Consider the following 17962-nt stretch of genomic DNA (forward strand, 5'->3'; position numbering starts at 1 on the left):
TCGCGGTGAACTCTTGGCATTTTTGCTACTGATTGCCAAGGTGGTGTCGTTCAGAGGGCCTGCATATCAATGGGAACATAGAAAGTGCCAGAAGGAAGGAGACGTGCATCGCCACAGCTGGACACAGATTGCATCGCTGGTTTAGCAGTTGCAGACGTCTTGAGGATTTTATATTTGTGTTTTGTCTGTTCTAGTTTGCTTGCCAGGTGGATGCATCTGCGCGTGCGCAGTTTGTTGTGTGCTGCAGCGCTCTACTGGGTATTTTCTGATAAGCAGTGTCTCAGCTGCGCATTGTCAGGCAAGCGGTATCTCAGCTCTGCGCGTGCGCAATTTGTTGTGCGACAAACACTCGCTCGCTCTACCGTGCATTGTCTACTAAGCAGTGTCTTAGCTGTGCGCATGTCTGTTCTTTGGGTTTGCGACCCGGGCGCGGGCGGGCAATCCGGAGTCACTCGCTGAGGTCGCGAGCGGTGGGTGCTGCCTCTTAAGTACGTTACGCAGTGCACGTGCAGCCCGGGCGGGACCCCATTGTCTCGCGCTGCTGCGTGGGGGCAAAGGGCGCCTCCGAGTGCTGATCTTGATCTGACTTCAAGGCGTGGACAGAAGCACATAGCTCTCAACTCACACGCTTTGCAACACAAATGGTTGAGAGCTATGGAAGCAGGTAAGAACACCTGTCCACATTTGCAAATAAAAACCATCAATACTTGGATAGTGGAGCAACATATTATTCCCTACCAGAAAACTGGCTTTAGATCAGGACTAAATGATCTCATCTCTGACACCCAAGTGATCCAGAAAAGAATCTCTACCTATGCTTCATTGAGTGGAGCATTTATTACGTGAATAGGGGAAAACCTTGGTTGAAGTTGCAGCACCACCGGACAAATGCCCCATCTCTGCATTTCATCAGAGCACTGTATTCTGCAATTTTTGTTACAATTTGTGTTGATGGAAGTGAACTCTCACTCCCCCTGTCCACACAAATAGAGGGCTGTGTTATCGCCCCTGTATTGTATAATGTGTACGTTGCAGACATGAATACAAGTCTGTCCTTGGTTAATTTCCTCCCAAAATAGGTGAAGTGGGAATAAGGTTGTTATCCTATGCGGGTGACACCGTTGTCTTGGATAAGACCCCTATTGGCCTACACAAATTATTGGACACTGTGTATATGCCTCTAACAATGATCTTATTATTAACACCCAAAAGACTAGAGTCATGATGGTAGGTGTGCAATCCAGGAAAAAGAACATTTATGGAAGATAAATAATACATGTCTGGAACTTGTGGATACCTACCCATATTTGGGCATGCCTATCGTTAGCCATCCGTCTCTGTTAATGTACAACAAAATATCCAGTAGGATGGTTAACCATTGGAATGTTATCAGAAGATATCTACAGCAAGTTATTCCATTGAGGGCTTTATTGAAATATATAGATATAGTATTATTCCTGGAGTACTGTATACAGTGGAGGTTTTAAATGACATATGCAATGGCTCGATAAACTTGAAGGGGAAATTCTGTAAACCATAAACACCCTAGAGCTGCCCCGATAGAAGCAATTAGATGTGAACTAGGAATTGTTTCACTGTCCACATTGAGGAAAATACACAGTGTCAAAAACTTTATAACAGTGTTATGCGTCCATCTAAATAGGTGAGCCTTTTTGGCATTATAGCAAATGCTATTTGCACTGGTCACACAAATAACCATCTGAGCGCTTTGCAGAAGACAGAATTCCTTTTTATTCAATATTAACTTAAACAATATTGAGTTTAATAACGAGGTCTTTCGTTTTAATAATATAATGAAAAGGAAGGCTACCGAATGGGATATGATTAATTGCCTGGAGTACTTAAATACCCAAAAAATATATGCCTCCTATATTAAAGAAGGATTTGGGAATGGTGAGCCATGGGATTATCTGTTAAGACATGGACAAGCTTATTTTAAGAGATTTATGATGTTCTTACGTTTTAATATTCTTCCTTGTAAAGAGTACAAGAGTACACTGAGGGTTGGAGATCAGTTCCGTATGAATTGAGGAAATATCGATACCGAGGCTAGAAACGGTGAGACATCTGCTCAACGGGTGCTATAAACGTGGTGGGCTATCTATCCAGGGATATTCTCACCTGGTATGCAATTTGGAAATGGGAACTACGGATCAATTCTGGGCTATTATTTATGCTGCACATTCTCAGGTGTATATTGGTGTAGCATATTACATTTGGAAGAAGATTTTATGTCATTATATGTAATTCCTTTTATTTTATTTTGACATTAGTGAAATGCTCAGTCTCTTACAGCTCATAGAAAGTTTCAGGATAACCCGGGGGTCATCTGGGAGCTGGTTACATAGAAAGCTTAGTTGCAGATTGTTACAATCAGGAAATACAACATTAGTTAATAATAACCAGGCTACTCACCGTTGTGACCACCTTACTCCTAGTCCATAGTCCCCTTTCCTCCATACTTATGGGACATCTCTATGTGCTGTGGGACGGGACCAGAGCACTTTGTAAAAAGCATCCACATTTTTCCAAAAATGTGACCTTCCTCTCTTTCTTGCGCGGGGCCCGGCACGCGGCCGTAACCCCGCCCACCTTGGCTCCGCCCCGCGCATCTCCCATCAGTCCTTTTCTATCGCCAGGTCAGAGACCTATTAGCAATAACAGAGGAACCTTATTAGAGGGGACGGCGGGCGGGCGTATGGAGGAAAGGGGACTATGGACTAGGAGTAAGGTGGTCACTACGGTGAGTAACCTATACTCCTACGTCCATCCCCTTTCCTCCATATTTATGGGAGATTCCCAAGTATTCCTTATAGGAACTACAGGTGGATGGAAATACCCCTTACCGAAACAGGTTCTTCAGCACAGCCTGACCAAACTGAGCATCGGCTCTTGAGCTCATGTCGAGACAATAATGCTTACAAAAAACAGATGCGGAGGCCCAAGTAGCTGCCCTAGCGATGGACTCCCAGGGGACATATTTCTGAAAAGCAACCGCGGCTGCCTTGCCCCGCACCAGGTGTGCATGAATACCCTTAGGAGGTTTCAGCCCTTGGACGGTGAAAGACTCTGTGATGCAGGCGGCAATCCACCGAGAAATAGTCGCCTTAGACGCTTGCTTACCCTGAGGGTTACCGAAGGTCATAAAAGTTGAGAAGAACCCCTAAGCCCGGAAGTCCTGTCAAGGTAGAACTTAAGAGCTCTTCTGACATCAAGACAGTGCAGAACCCTTTCAGCCTCGGAGGCAGGGGTCGGAAAAAAGACCGGTAGGGAGATCGACTGATTCAGATGGAATTCAGTTACCACCTTCGGTAAAAAGGCTGGGTTTGTCCGTAGGACTACCCTGTCCTTGTGAAAGACCAAGAAAGGATGCTCCACTGACAAGGCCTTGAGCTCACTCACTCTCCTTGCTGACGTAACAGTACCCAGAAAGGACATTTTCCAGGATAAGTACTTGATGTCCACCGTAGCCATTGGTTCAAAAGGTTTATGGCACAGCGCCGTCAGGACTACATTTAGGTACCACGGCGGGTGCGGATTACGAACCGGAGGGTAGAGGCGTGTCAAGCCTGAAAATGCCTCTTAACCACTGGGTTACTCAGAGAATACGAACATTGTTCTGTAGAAAGATAAGCGGAAACCGCTGAAACGTAAGTTCTGCATGACAGAACGTGAACACCCGACTCTGCTAGGGAGGACACAAAGGACAGCACCATGTCAATCGTAGCCACCCTTGGATCCAACTGCTTTTCCAAACTCCAATGACAGAACCTGAGCCATTTTACTCCTGTATTGGCATCTGGTCGAGGGTTTCCCGGCTGCCTGGATAATACGCATGTTATCCGTAGACAAGTTAAGATGCTCTAAAGACTTGAACTCGGCACCATGCTGCCAAGCTGAGCGATTGTGGGGAGGGGTGCCCCATCTGCTGTTCCCCTTGATGAAGAAGATCGGGAGTTACTGGTAACCTGATCGGCGGATACACCGACAGGTGTTGAAGTTCTGAGAACCACATCCTGGCCGGCCACCACAGGGCTATGAGTAGAAGGGAACAGTTCACATAGTTCTTCAGCTTCCAGATTGCCAATGGCAGAGGCGGGAAGACGTAAGCTATCATGTTGTGCCATGGAATCTCGAGCGTATCCCCCAGAGAGGAGGCTCCCAGCCCCCCTCTGGAGGCATACTGAGGAAGCTTCTTGTTTACCGCCGTAGCGAAGAGGTCCACCTCCGGTGTGCCCCAGCCCGAGAAAATCTATGAGAGGACCTCTGCCTTCAACTCCCACTCGTAGCTGACCACTGTCCGCCGGCTGAGGGCATCCGCTGTGACATTCAGCTGGCCTGGGATGTGCACTGCAAGCAGCCAGACACCATGAAGCACGGCCCACTCTCATATCTGGATGGACAGGTCCACGAGGGGGCGGAGACTTTGTTCCCCCTTGCTTGTTGATGTAATCCATTGACACCACATTGTCCGTGCGTATGCGGACCACCTTGTTGGCAATGAGCGGTCTGAACGCCCTGAGCGCTAGGAAGATCGCCAGAAGCTCCAAATGATTTATGTGCAGGAGCTTGTCTTGAGGCGACCAGAGGTCCGAGACCTGAAGAAGATCTAACATCGCACCCCACCCCAGAAGGTCCTGAAACCCTGCGCCCCCCGACAGGTTGCTGAGAGATGACCACCAATCCAGGTCCACTCTCATGGAATCTGGAATCATTATCCGCTTGGAATCCGGGTCCCCAGCCTGATGCCAGGAACTCCGAAGAGCCACCTGGGTCCGTCTCATCTTTAGACGAGTAAGAGGAAGAGCCAGCACACACGAGGCCATGAGGCCTAGAAGCCTCTGGAATCACCAGGCCGACATGCTCTCTGACTGCGCAAACATCTGACACGTGGCTAACAGATCCGCCATTCTGTCCCTGGTCAGGTACACTCTGCAGTCGATCGTGTTCCAACGAAAACCCAGGAAAATCACGTCCTGCAAGACCGTCATGGAAGATTTCTGCCAGTTCACCGACACCCCAAGATGGAACAGGAGCTGAAGGAGAGACTGGAGATTGCCCGCTGCTGCCAGCGGACAAGGGCTGCGTAAGAGCCAGTCGTCCAAATACAGATACACATGGATACCCTGGAAACGAAGATAGGCCGCAATCACCGACATCATCATCGTGAAGACACGCAGCGCCGAGCTGAGGCCAAAAGGAAGCACTCGAAACTGGAAGTGCTCCTCTCCCAAAGAGACGCAGAGGTATCTCCTGTGTGGGTTCCAAATCGGGATATTCATGTACGCATCCTGAAGATACACGATGCTGAGCCAATCGTCCATCTGCAATGAGGAGCGTATCTGGCTGGGCGTGATCATCTTGAATTTCTCTTGGGGTAGGAAATGATTGAACTGGGAAAGGTCTAGGATGGTGCGCAGGCCAGCCTGGTTTGGTTTGGGCACCGTAAACAGCCAGGAGTAGAAGCCCTCCCCTCGCTCCCCAAGGGGAACGGGTTCCACAGCTCTGAGGTCCAGAAGTTTCTGAACTTCGGCTTTGAGGGATGGCGAGCCTGACAGCTGAAAAGGACGGTTGAGGGGTGGGGTAGGGGGTAGAGGTAAGCGGAAGCCCGCTCGAGCGACTGACAAGACCCATCTGTCTTCTGTGATGGTCTGCCACGCGTCCCAATGGGACGCAATGCGTCCTCCCACTGGGGTCTCGTGCAAGTGCAGAAAACCCTCATTTAATAGGTTTATCGGTGGCGGTGCCACCTGAACCTGAGGAGGAGGCTCAAGTGCAGGAGAAAAACTGCATCCGTTGTTGCCTACGGCGGTTATTCCCCACAGGGGTATCCACTCTCTGCGAGATTTGCGGTCGAGGAAGCCCCTAAAGCCAGAGGAAGGTCGACCTTGCGACAACAGTCTCTGGGTTTTGAAAGGAGCCTTAACCAGGACAGACAATGACTTAGTTGTCTGAGTGCTATCCTTCGTCTTGGTGAGCTCTACATCTGTTGTAGAATGAAAGAGCTCCTTACCATAGAACGGAAGTCCAACACCTTGTCCTGCACTTCTTTAGAAAATTTAGTGGCATGCAGCCACGCCTGCCGTGAGGTATCAACCCCCAGCATAAGGCCCCGAGCCAAGGTGTCTACGTGATGAGCCGCAGCCTCCAGGAGATCCTGGGCCAAGACCCTGACGTCGGATAGGCCTCCTTTTGAAGTCTTCCAGCTTCTCGACCGGGATAAACTCCTCAAACTCCGACAGACCTTTCCATATCTGCATGTTAGCTCCCGCTAATATCAATTCAGCGTTGGCTTGCCTGAGCTGCAAGGCTGAAGATTTTCCAAGGGAGTCTAGGAGCTTGTCCTCCTTTCCCAGAACCCGAGTAGCCGTCATGGAAGAGGATGCTGCAGGCCTGGACTGCAAAGTGGCCGCAGCCACCACTGTGGAGGAGGCAGGCGAACAAGTCGACAGGGCCACCTCTTCCGAAGAATGCAGCCTGTATCTCGCGTCAATTTTCTTATTGACAAAAAGTCCAGAGTGTTGCTTTTCCCAGACTCTGCGGACCTCGGCCAGAACGTCCTTCTGCAAGAAAAGGCCGGTACGCTCCAAGGGAGACAGGGTGAATGCCCCAGAAAGCACGCCCTCCTGCGGAGCGTGTGCCACGGGCACCGGAACATCTAAGAAACTCATCATGTCCAGTACCCGGTCATGAAAAGCTCCGATAGAGCGGGGAAGATACTCGTTGTCCTGATTGCCTTGGGCGTCATCTGACAGGTCAGGATCCTGCTGAGCCATGTCAGGCGCTGCCTTGTCCACCGGGGACAATGGAGGCAAAGGCGGAAGAGTCAGGGGAGGCACAGTAGACAAGGGAGGCGCCGGTGGAACCACCGGAGGTACTGGTGGAGCCGGAGGCGCAGGTGGATATATCTCCCTGAAAAGCCCTTTGAAGTATTCCCTTGTGGGGTCGGTACGCATAAGTGGTTGAAATTTACTGAAAAAGGCGTCCTCCAGGGACTGTTTCGGAACCTGAGGCGGCCTCTCATGAGGTGGACAAATCCAGGGACGTAACGGGGAAGGGTGCCACACAGGCCCCTCCACCGACGTATCCACATAAATCAAAGGTGCCGACCCCACAGGCAACAAAACATTGTGCGGAAGAGGCATCCGGGCGTTCCAATCATAAACTGGCCGAAAAGGATGCGCACAAGGGACTCTATGTTCACCCAAGGGACCAAGCCCTATACCAGAGGCCGATGGCGTAGTTGTAGGGGTAGCACCTAAAATGGCCACCGCGGTCATGGCGGGAATGGGCGCCATTTTGTCCTCATCTGAGGGGAACTGCGACACGTGAGGAAGTGAGGCAGGGGTCCCTGTCGATGGATCAGGGGTCTTAACTTTAGCCTTAACATAAGGAACCTCGGCAGAGCCAGTACTGCGAGGCCTGGAATGTTTTTGTGACATACTAACTGCCAACTTAGCCTTCAAAGGAAGGACCTCGGCACTGCCGGTAAAAGAAGAACTTTGCTTCTTTGCCCACTCAACAGGTCTGGTGTCGCCGCAAGAGCGGGAACGGTGAGAAACAGCTTTCACCGACAAGGCCTTCTCAGGCCTCTCAGAACCGTTGGTAGCTTTAGCCTCTGAACGAGGGACCTCGGACCCAGGCCTGGTAACAGCCTTATCTGCGGGGGCCACGAACATCCGTTCGGTAACAGCAAGCCCATCCAAGGCCTCGGGGCGCACCCCGGTCTTATTTTTGAGGGAAGCCGACAGAGATACCTCAGAGCAAGCTCCGGTATCCCACGACTCAGTAGAACTGAGTCTACAAACAACCCCCACAGGAGGGGCCTCGGAGCATACTTCGCTATGCACAGGCCCCTTACGGAGACCCTCGGAGAAAACTCTGGTAGAATTATTAGGCCCAACGGGCACCTCAGAGCGATCAACGCCCCTCCCGGTCCGAGAGGAATTGGAAAGGTATCCCCCGGCCGGGGTGCTCTGAAAAGTAAAGAACTTACCAGGCGTTTCTTCTTCTCGTCGATGAACGCCTGAAAATGCGAAGGAGGAGTTCGTCGGAACACCTCCTCCCACCGCTCCAACCGACGTTGAAGTGCCCGGACCAAAAGAGAGTCGCAGTAAAAACAGGAGTCCCAACGGTGATCCGGACCCAAGCACTCTAAACAAAGAGGATGGGTATCCGCCCCCTCGCAAAACGACGGTGACACGATGAACAATCTGGAAAGTCTAGTTTGAAAGACATAGACAGACTAGTACATGATCGCTAGCGAGAGCCAGAGAGGAAAAAAGGGAAGAAAATCTTCTGAGGATGCAAGTGCCGAACGAGCAGAGAAAAGGACTGATGGGCGATGCGCGGGGCGGAGCCAAGGTGGGCGGGGTTACGGCCGCATGCCGTGCTCCGCGCAAGAAAGAGAGGAAGGACACATTTTTGGAAACATTTGGATGCTTTTTACAAAGTGCTCCAGTCCCGTCCCACAGGACGGAGAGATGTCCCATAAGTATGGAGGAAAGGGGATGGGACGTAGGAGTACATATTTTTTTATGCAACCTATGTAATGTTTTTATATGCTGTGTATCATTGATATGGTTTTAATAATGTTCTTAAACTGTGTGTATAAGGTTTTTAATTAACCAATTTGCAGAATAAAGATTTTTTTTTTTTAAACCGAGCTGCATAGTGAAGTAACTCAACAAAGTGCCACCCCTTGGCCAGAAAAGTGGCCCGTTAGAAATGAGAAAATGGGCCTACACTAGCATTTAGCATTTTTGCAAAGTTCTTGAATCACAATGTAATAAAATATGTAAAGCTGTGAATTATTGACATTGAGTAGGAGTTACTTAACCGTGGAGTGTAGTTTGGGAGTGGCACGCATGACTAGCACGGGGGGTGCATTGAGTGTGTTGCCCTAGGCACCAAATGGACTAGAAACTGCCCTGGGTGGATGGGCTCCTTTTTGTCTCCATGGGACCTCAAATGCTATCTTTTAAGGAATAATTGGGGAATCATTTGCTGTAGGTGAGTGACCAGTGACTATTCACTCCCACTGATCATCTGTTTTGGCCAAGTATTAGTTCTGTTGTCTCTGCTTGCTCTTCATAAACCTCCAGTTAATCCTGTCTTCTGTGTATAAGATGGAGGATGCATTACTGGGCGGGGAGAGGGGAAGGCAGCTCCACTTTGGATGCTTCGATTATGTATTGTTTTAGGATGTCTTGCATTTGTAGTATTTAATTAATAACATAAATATCTTCCATTTCCAGATCTAAACACAATATTGTGTCATCCTACTCTGCAAAACCTAAGAAGCCCAGGCACCAAAAGGTAGATAACCGCTGTAGTTTGTTTGTCTGCACCGGTTGTTCAATGCTTCTGAGATAGCCTGTCTCCCACCCTGCGTTCATGGACCCTTCATGTCCCCCTTTCTCCTGTCTTTTCTCCATTCCTCCCTCCTGCCTCTTCCTGAAAGTGGTGTCCAGATCCAGGTTTAGCATCCAGGTCTGTGGCTCAGTGGACTAGTGCATTCTCTAGAAGGATCCTTGTGTGTGTGTGTGTGACCTCAACGTCACTAGTTTGAATCCCTGCAAGTCCACCCAGACCTTCAACCATGCAAGATTAACAGGATGAGGCGCTGAGTTGTGTAACAATGAACATCTGTTACCTTCTGTCTATAACACAAAAATACACCAGTGCGTGTGGGGGAGAGGGTGCACTCTACATATAGAGACATTATGTTATGTTAATCCTCTCCTCAGCGCTGTCCTAGTAAACTTAATTGGTAATTCGCTAGTGGTCCTGTATGGTGGATCACAGCACTTTGCTACTTTGCTATGAGGGTGGAGGAGCAGAGTTTACAAGTGAATTAAATGGGCACATTGGTAATTACAAGTAGTGTTGGTTGTTCTCTTTCCAGATCACCTGGGGAAGCAAGGGATTGATGTAAAGCCTTCATCGAGAGCCGCTGAATAAAACAGAACACAAGATCTGCACTTTGGTGGGTGTTGTTTTGTGTCTAGGCACGAAAGAGTGAGCATTCTGGAGGGGAATTGAGAGCATGCGGTAGTCGATGGAAATGATGGTATAGTGTGCAGAAGTATAACAGAACCACACTCCCCTTGCCTGCCCACCCACTAGAGGGGTCACAACATGAGGTGATAGAAAAGGAAGCCCCCGCGCTTGTGAAGGAAGATGAGTCAAGGACAGTGACATGCCCACTTGCACCCGTTCATGAGCATTTAGCAAGTCAGGTGATCTAAGTATTGCAGCCTCCTGACATCATCTGCATCCCTTATTTATTAACTTATTGTCCCCAGTTATAGGAAATAATGACCCACTGGCATTGTTAGGTGCTGGGATCCCCTATTGGCTAGCATCATGTGTGCATTCCTGATGAAGACCCACTTTGAAGCACTCTCCCACACATTGCCCTGGGAGGGAAGCTCCAAGATGTGGCTCCATCAACTGGGTCTAGATCTTCATCAAGTCCTCACAGCTCACACCCTGCAGATATTGTTGCTAACAACAGCATGATTCAGTCATAAACGTAACGAACTCTGCATGACCTGCTATGTGTGGGATCTAAATTCCAGATCTTGGCCCATCCTGGCAGGAGGGGTGAGGGATGGACCATATCCATTAATGCCTCAATCACTGATGTGATGCAACCTTTATGTGAAATATAGCATTAAGAGTCTTGGTTTTAGGCCAGAGTAACCTGCCCTTGGTGTTATGGTACCACCTGCTGCGTAGGAACGTAGATATTTTAGAACCAATATATTTTGTTTTCAGGGATATCTCACTTGCTCATACCCACACTCACCTGACTGTAAAATCATGATGTCATCTATTGCATGTGAAAGTGGGCAGCAAAGATAGGTAAACCTACTTGTTCCAAGGAGGCGGAATCCAGATTTTTCTTTTGGAAAATGTGTTGCTATCTTGGGAGCTTTGCTTAAACTCGATGCTGGTTATTGTCCTCATTGTTCCTCAGCCGCCCTGTGCTTCTCGATGCCGTTCTTTTCCTCTTCTTGCACCTATACATTGGAACACTCTTCCACATCTCTCCGTGCAGCCTCTACCTAACTGAATTTTCTTTTCCAATTAAAAGCTCCTTCTTTCTCTTTCCTATAGTCAGCTTTGATCACTAATTTGGTTATTGTGCTTCATTTTTATTGTACCATTGCATTTTAAATGTTTGTAAAGCTCTTGGTGAACGCTCTCAATAAATGAATTACGAATACAAAATACAACTGCCTTAAAAACAGATATAAACAATTGTACCCTTCTTATGAAATAATTATTTATTAATGTGATGAGTTCATATTACACTTTGCACATTTAAACATGTATCACAAAACATATAACACAATTTATCGTAAAACTACAAATCAATAATATATACATTAATTTCCATTGAATCTAAATAGCAATTCATCACTAATAATGTAGCATAACTTTCTGCAATATTCATGACGGCTCCTACTTGAGCTCCTAAAATAACATTTGGACCTTAACATTTTTTGTTTTATTGATTCAGGCTCATTCTGAGCAAGACAATGTCATTCTGTTCTCTTACTAAATCATCATCTTCCATACACAGTGTAAAGCAATGTGCAGTGCCTTATTCTTGGTTTTCAAGCAGTGCTGCCAGAAACTGTCATCTCTTATCCTGTCCTAACGATTAACCAAGCCTCCCAGGACAGACCTGTATTCTGATCCCTTTTCCCTACATCCTCCCAGGACAGACCTATATAATCCCTTTTCCCTACATTCTGCCTGTACAGACCCGTATAATTATCCCTTTTTTCCTACATCCTCCCAGGACAGACCTGTATAATGATCCTTTTCCCTACATCCTCCCAGGACAGACCTGTATAATGATCACTTTTCCCTACATCCTCCCAGGACAGACCTGTATAATGATACCTTTTCCCTACATCCTCCCAGTACAGTCCTGTATAAGGATCCCTTTTCCTTACATTCTGCCAGTACATGCTAAGCTGTTTCCCCCATAATCGATAGTTTACACAATCCACATGTTCTTTTTGATTTTGGGCTACCTCTTTCAGGTCCTATTACTGTCAGCATTGATAAACTGTTTGTGCCAAGAAGCATAGAAGAATGTATGCAACGTGGGGGTGGGAGGGTCAGAGGGGGACACATGACTTTGGGCAAGGTGATGGTTGTAGCGTTGCCGTGTTCACTGTAGCACACCTAAGGAAGGATAATGAGGCTTGAACTGAAGGCTTTGCATAAGGTCGTTGATGATCTGATGAAGTGTTGAGTTTCTAAAGGGGTCAAGCACAGTTGCCCCGCATGCAGTCAGTCCACCAAATGTTCATGTGTGTGGGGGGGAGCCGCACTGAGGGGAAACATGCATGGTGTTGTTGATAGACTGGTGGACCACAGAGGTCGGAGGAGGTAATCCAGGGGCTGACCCACAGTGTCCTGACGATTGGGGGTTCTGATATGGCTAGCTGAAATGGTATGTCTATGACTTGAAACCATCTTGGAACTGCATTTTCCTGGTGAATGTGCCCAAGCTGCTGACAGTGACATGAACCTAAAGATGACCCAGTGAATAAAGTAATCCACTGGGTAAGGGCCAAAAGGGATGCCTTACCATAATTGGGAGCGACATAGTGGTATGCGAATGGTTGCCAGGCAGGGAGGGATTTGATGTCCAACTAGCTGACCCCAGGATGGTGCGAGACGTTTTATTGATGGAGCAGAGAGCCCTACAACCGCATGATCTTGAAATGTCAATTAAATTCTCACCGCCGAATGAGCAACTGGGTGAGGGAGACAGAAGGGTAGGAGTTCCATTGGGTGGGACACACTGTGATATGCCCATTGTGATATGTCCAATCTAGAGGTTCCACCCAACTTCAACGAGGTGAGGCCACAAGACTGACCCCGCTTTGACAGGTGCTCCTTGTTCCTTGCGAGCTGCTGGCATGCACCAGAGAGGGATGGAGGGATGGATGGTCGGTACACTGGGGCTCATAATGGAGGTACTATCGTTACCAGCTGAGGGACTCTCTGGTGACGTGGGGAAGGGTGTCTCCCAGGACCGTGCAGACTGAGGGGGCGGGCACCCCATCGTTGTGTTGTCAAATGCTGATGTTTTGGTTAAACAGGATATCCTGGGTCAGAAGGATGATGCAGTTGAGTCACCCATTGGGACCATTGTACAACACGGGCATCAGATGTGCACCACATCTTGGAATATTGCTGGTGTTAACAAATATTTGGTGGACAACAAATGGCTTGGTTTATTCACACCTTTTGAGGTGATTAGCTTACAAAACCTGTGGGCTGCTGAAGCCCCCACTTCCAGGGGTATGCCATGCATGGGATTCCCACCAACCAGGGCCAACATGACCGCCCTAGTGGTGGTTTGCTGACATGGTAAATGTGTCCATGTGCGAGTTAATTAGAGCTACGGATTCAGGCTCTATAGACCTTCTGGAACAACGTCTTAAATCCCTTGATGGGTCTAATATCCTTCTTCTAAACCTATATGTTAGGTAGTCGCAGGGACTAGGTATTGATCTTCTCCGCAGTGATATGGAGAGAATTGATGCCTGAAGGTCTAATCCAGCTAATTCCTTGCAAAGTATCTTAATGGGGATTTTCATCTGCAATACGAGCCTTTAGACAGTATGGTGGAGATAATGGAGGAGGAGGATCACCATTGGGTTATGAATGTTTTAAATTCAATCAAGTCCAAGATGCAGTATAGGCTGGTGGAGGAGGCTGCAATGTTGCTGATGGGGGGTTAAACCTAGGGCCTGTAATGGCCGTTTTCCTAGGGATGTGCTGGCCATTGACACATTCGATAATGTCCACTTGCGCAGTAAAATAGACCATCTTGGCAAATCTAGAGGCTTGGCAATCTGTAGCTAATTTCTCCATACACCAGAGAAGCGAGAGTGATCATCATCTGTTTTGGGCATTGAAAGTGACTGATTCTACTGAGTGTTCCGCTGGCTTTAGTGGGCCATGCCCAGCGCAATATCAAGTGGACTAATGTTCATCTACCAATGGTCCTGCCATTGGATTATGGGGACATGCTTCCTCTTTTACAACATTTCACCACTTTAGAGAGTACTGCACATCTAACGGGACAGAAGGTCACTGCAGACCTGCTGAGGAACCCTGACTCGTTTTTCTCTAAATCACAAAGCCGTTACTTTCCTTATGATTGCCTGAACCCCTTGGTATGGTGCCGACTGTAGAGCAGCAAAACTAGCTTTAATTCTACAAGCAAGGCTCCAACGTGCTGTGGGTATCTCGATTATCCAAGAGACCAGGAAAGCCTACCATTTGCTCCTGAAAGAGAAAGACCAAGCATGGACTGAAGATACTTGGAGCCAACTGCTGACAGCTATTAGCAGCGGTGGGGGGTTCACAGGGTTTCTGAGGAATCATGGGATTATGCCACGAGAATACCAGTAGTAATCAGCAAGGCTGTGTTCCTGAATCTGTGTGGGTCGTTCAGTTTTCAGAACTATACAAGGAGAATAGATCTTTTGTTCGGAATACACAAGGCCCCCTGACCGGCACTACATGTGTGATTGACCTCACTGATGCATCCTTTGTCATCTCTTGTGAGGAGGTTGGAGAATAGGTCTCTTGTGTGGGATACACAAGGCCCCCTGCCCGGCACTCCATGTGTGATTGACCTCACTGATGCATCCTTTGTCATCTACTGTGAGGAAGTTAGCAGAGCTCTACAGAAGCAGAAATTGGGCATGTCCACAGGGCCGGATAGGGTCCCTATTCATTTTCACATGTCAGAACCTGGCATATGGGTTCCATATTTCACTAGGCTGTTTAACTCTGTTGTACAAACTAATTTTGTTTCTGTCTCTTGGACGCAGGCAGAGATTGTGCAGATTTTTTTTTATTTAAAAAAAAAAAGGCTTGAGGGATCTACTGAGGATCTGCCATCCTCGACTCGGGGGCAAAATATATGCCAAGTAGTATTGAGCCACCTGGAAGCCTGAATTAGTAATAATTGTATTGGTCACCGTCAGGCAGGTTTCTGCAGTGCCCTAAGCACTGTGGATCAAAACTTGAGGTTGCGCTTAATATGTGACAAGTACGCTGTATTAAGGACAATTAAAGTGCATGCCATCTTTGTAATCCTTCGTACGGCTTCTAATACTGTGCCAAGGAGCCGCCTGTGGGAAGGTTTACGTAGTTTAGACATCCCATCGCATTTGCTGCAGCCATTCATATACTTTATCAGACAACACGGCTGAGGGGCGCTGGGGCACTGATGGGAGCACAACGCAACCCATTAGCATTGAGAAGGGAGTCCGCCAGGGTTGTCTGCTGGCTCCCAAACTCTTTTGTATTTTCCTCAATGGGATTATTGCTGATTGGGTGTCTGCGTGTACTGATGCCCCAAAACTGGCCGGTGATGAAATCCCAGTCTTAATGTTTGCAGATGATGCGGTCCTTCTTTCTTACACTGATAAGCACCAAGAAACAATTTCAGCTCTTCGAGGATTTCTGTGGTCGGAAATGGCCTAGCCATCAATGATGCAAAAACTAAGAGCGTGGTCTTCAGTGTGGGGGTAACGAAGAAACCGAAACCCCCAAGGTTGGAACTGGAAGACGGTTGCATAATCAGGTCGACCACTAGGATTATCTAGGCTTGAAGGTGGCGTCATCCTGCCATTGGGATCTGCACATGGCCAAGGAGCAGGTCTCATTGGCTACATACAGTGGGGCCCTCTAGAGGTTCTCGTGCGACTTTGGCAATGGTGCTGTCTGGGTATCTTTGGAAGCCTACAAAGCCCAAGCAAGGCAGGCTACTATCGACCGAGCAGAGCTGTGGGGATATGCAAACTGCTCACTACTATTGAAAATAAATATCCGAAAAACTTGCTTCGTCTCCCTTTGACTGTTATGTTATGTTATGTTATTGTGCTTGTAACGCGCCAAAGCCCATAGGCATCCAGGCGCCGAGAGAACAAAATACAGTGAGCAAAAGATTACCGCAGAAGTTTACACTAACACTAATTGAAAAGATACATTTTTAGTTGTTTTCGGAAGGCAAGAAGGTCTTTTGTCTTACGCAGGGATGCAGGCAGTGCATTCCATGCTTTGGCTCCCTGAGTGTGGAAAGCCCTTCCAGAACCTCGGGAGCGTTTCACCCGGTGCTGTACCAGTAAAAAGCCTTCAGCCGACCTAAGATTCCTTTTATGCTGGTAGATACCAATGACATCCTTTAGGTAAGCAGGAGCATTTCCAAAGATGCATTTATGACATATTATTATCAGTTTAAATTGAATTCTGCTTTCCGCAGGAAGCCAGTGCAATTTATTTCTGCCTGCAGTAGTGGGTTCAGAACGCTTCATTTGAAAAATGATGCGGATAGCCTTGTTTTGGTTTTTTTGTAGATCCTGAATTTGGGCTTTACCTGCACCGCCTAGAAGTGCATTACAGTACTCTACCCGTTGCAAGATGACACCTCTCACAAGTTTAATACGGTTTTCGACCGAGATTAGAGGTGCGACCTGCCTGAGCACTTTAAGATGATCGTTAGTGCTAGTGCCAATTGCTGCAACATGGCCTTCACAGTCTAAACTAGATTCCATGAAGGTGCCCAAGGTTTTAACTTTCTGCACGACGTTAATAAAACTACCATCAACTGCATCAAAGTGAAATCACTCTGGTTCAAAGCCAAACAATCCTGCGCAGAAGCTGGCATGGTAAGATACGACTGGACGCCCGGAGAGTGCCTACTAGGTATATATCCTAGACCGGGCAAATTTAAACATTTGGTGAAACTAATGGACATCTCATGCATTTTGGTCAAGAGAACAATAGCGATGGCCTGGAAGACTCCAGCGGGCCCCAGCCATGCTCGGTGGCTGAGCGAACTGGCGAGATGGACGACTGCTGAAACCAGGGCCTGGCAAGACGGGATCACAACCAGCGGAGAAGCCACAAGTGGAACCCTGGACTCCTGGAAAGCCCTCCTGAGCGACATGCGCTTCAAGGCAGACTATAAGCCTCCCTGAAGGACTGTAGCGTCCTACAACACCCGATTTTTCATACTGATACAGAGATGGAATTAACCAAATCTGTTCCCCTCGCTTCCTGTAACATCGGAACTATAATTTTTATTTGCCTCCAAACATCTCATAATTAACGCTACATGTAGACTGCTGTTGTTTTGGTTGTTCTCACGTTACTTTTTTTTGTTGTGTCGTTTCTTTATTACCACACTTGTAAGTTTGTAATGTTTCTCACTTTCTTGAAAAAACCAATAAAATACTTTACAAAAAAATAAAATAAAACTACCATCAATCCTGAAGCCGGTATACTCCTGGCCCAACTTGATTTGTGCCCGACGTGGGGCACAAACCATGAGCTCGGTCTTTGTGGCATTCAGGCACAGCCAATTGGTGGACATCCACTGTTTTATCAGTTGATATACTGTGATTTGATCCTTATCATAATCGCCGGTGATGTTGAGGACAAACTGGAAGTCGTCAGCATAGTTACAAAAGAAGGTCTGAAAAAGATCTAATTCGTAGCAGAGTGGATAAATGTAGATATTGAATAACAATGGGGAAAGGCATCCCTCCTGGGGCACTCCACACGTTATAATTTGTGACCCAGAGGCACTGTCCCCCCAATGCACCTGTGACCGACGGCCCTCCAAAAATGCTCTCAACCAGACTATAGCATGATCGAAGAGGCCCCCAACAGTCTGCATTCTTTCAAGTAGGATTTTATGATCTAGCAAGTCAAAGGCTGCTGATAAATCCAACAACATCAACAGCCCTGACTTGCTATCTTCCAGCCTAGAGAGCATATAAGTCTGTAGGTCCAGAAGAGCAATCTCTGAGCCATGATAACTTCTGAACCCTGACTGCTTGGCATGCAAAATGCCTGCCATCTGGACATGGACCTGAAGCTGGAT

At 47.7% G+C, this 17962-nt stretch overlaps 1 pseudogene; it reads left to right on the forward strand.

Moving 5' to 3' along the window:
- Positions 1 to 362: 362 nt before the first annotated feature.
- The window catches only part of LOC138559114 (zinc finger protein 585A-like), a 473907-nt pseudogene continuing 456307 nt past the window's right edge, over positions 363 to 17962 (forward strand).

The sequence above is a fragment of the Ambystoma mexicanum genome, unplaced genomic scaffold, assembly GCF_040938575.1.
Source record: "Ambystoma mexicanum isolate Mex_15411 unplaced genomic scaffold, UKY_AmexF1_1 Mex_scaf38, whole genome shotgun sequence".
In the NCBI taxonomy this organism is placed as follows: domain Eukaryota; kingdom Metazoa; phylum Chordata; class Amphibia; order Caudata; family Ambystomatidae; genus Ambystoma; species Ambystoma mexicanum.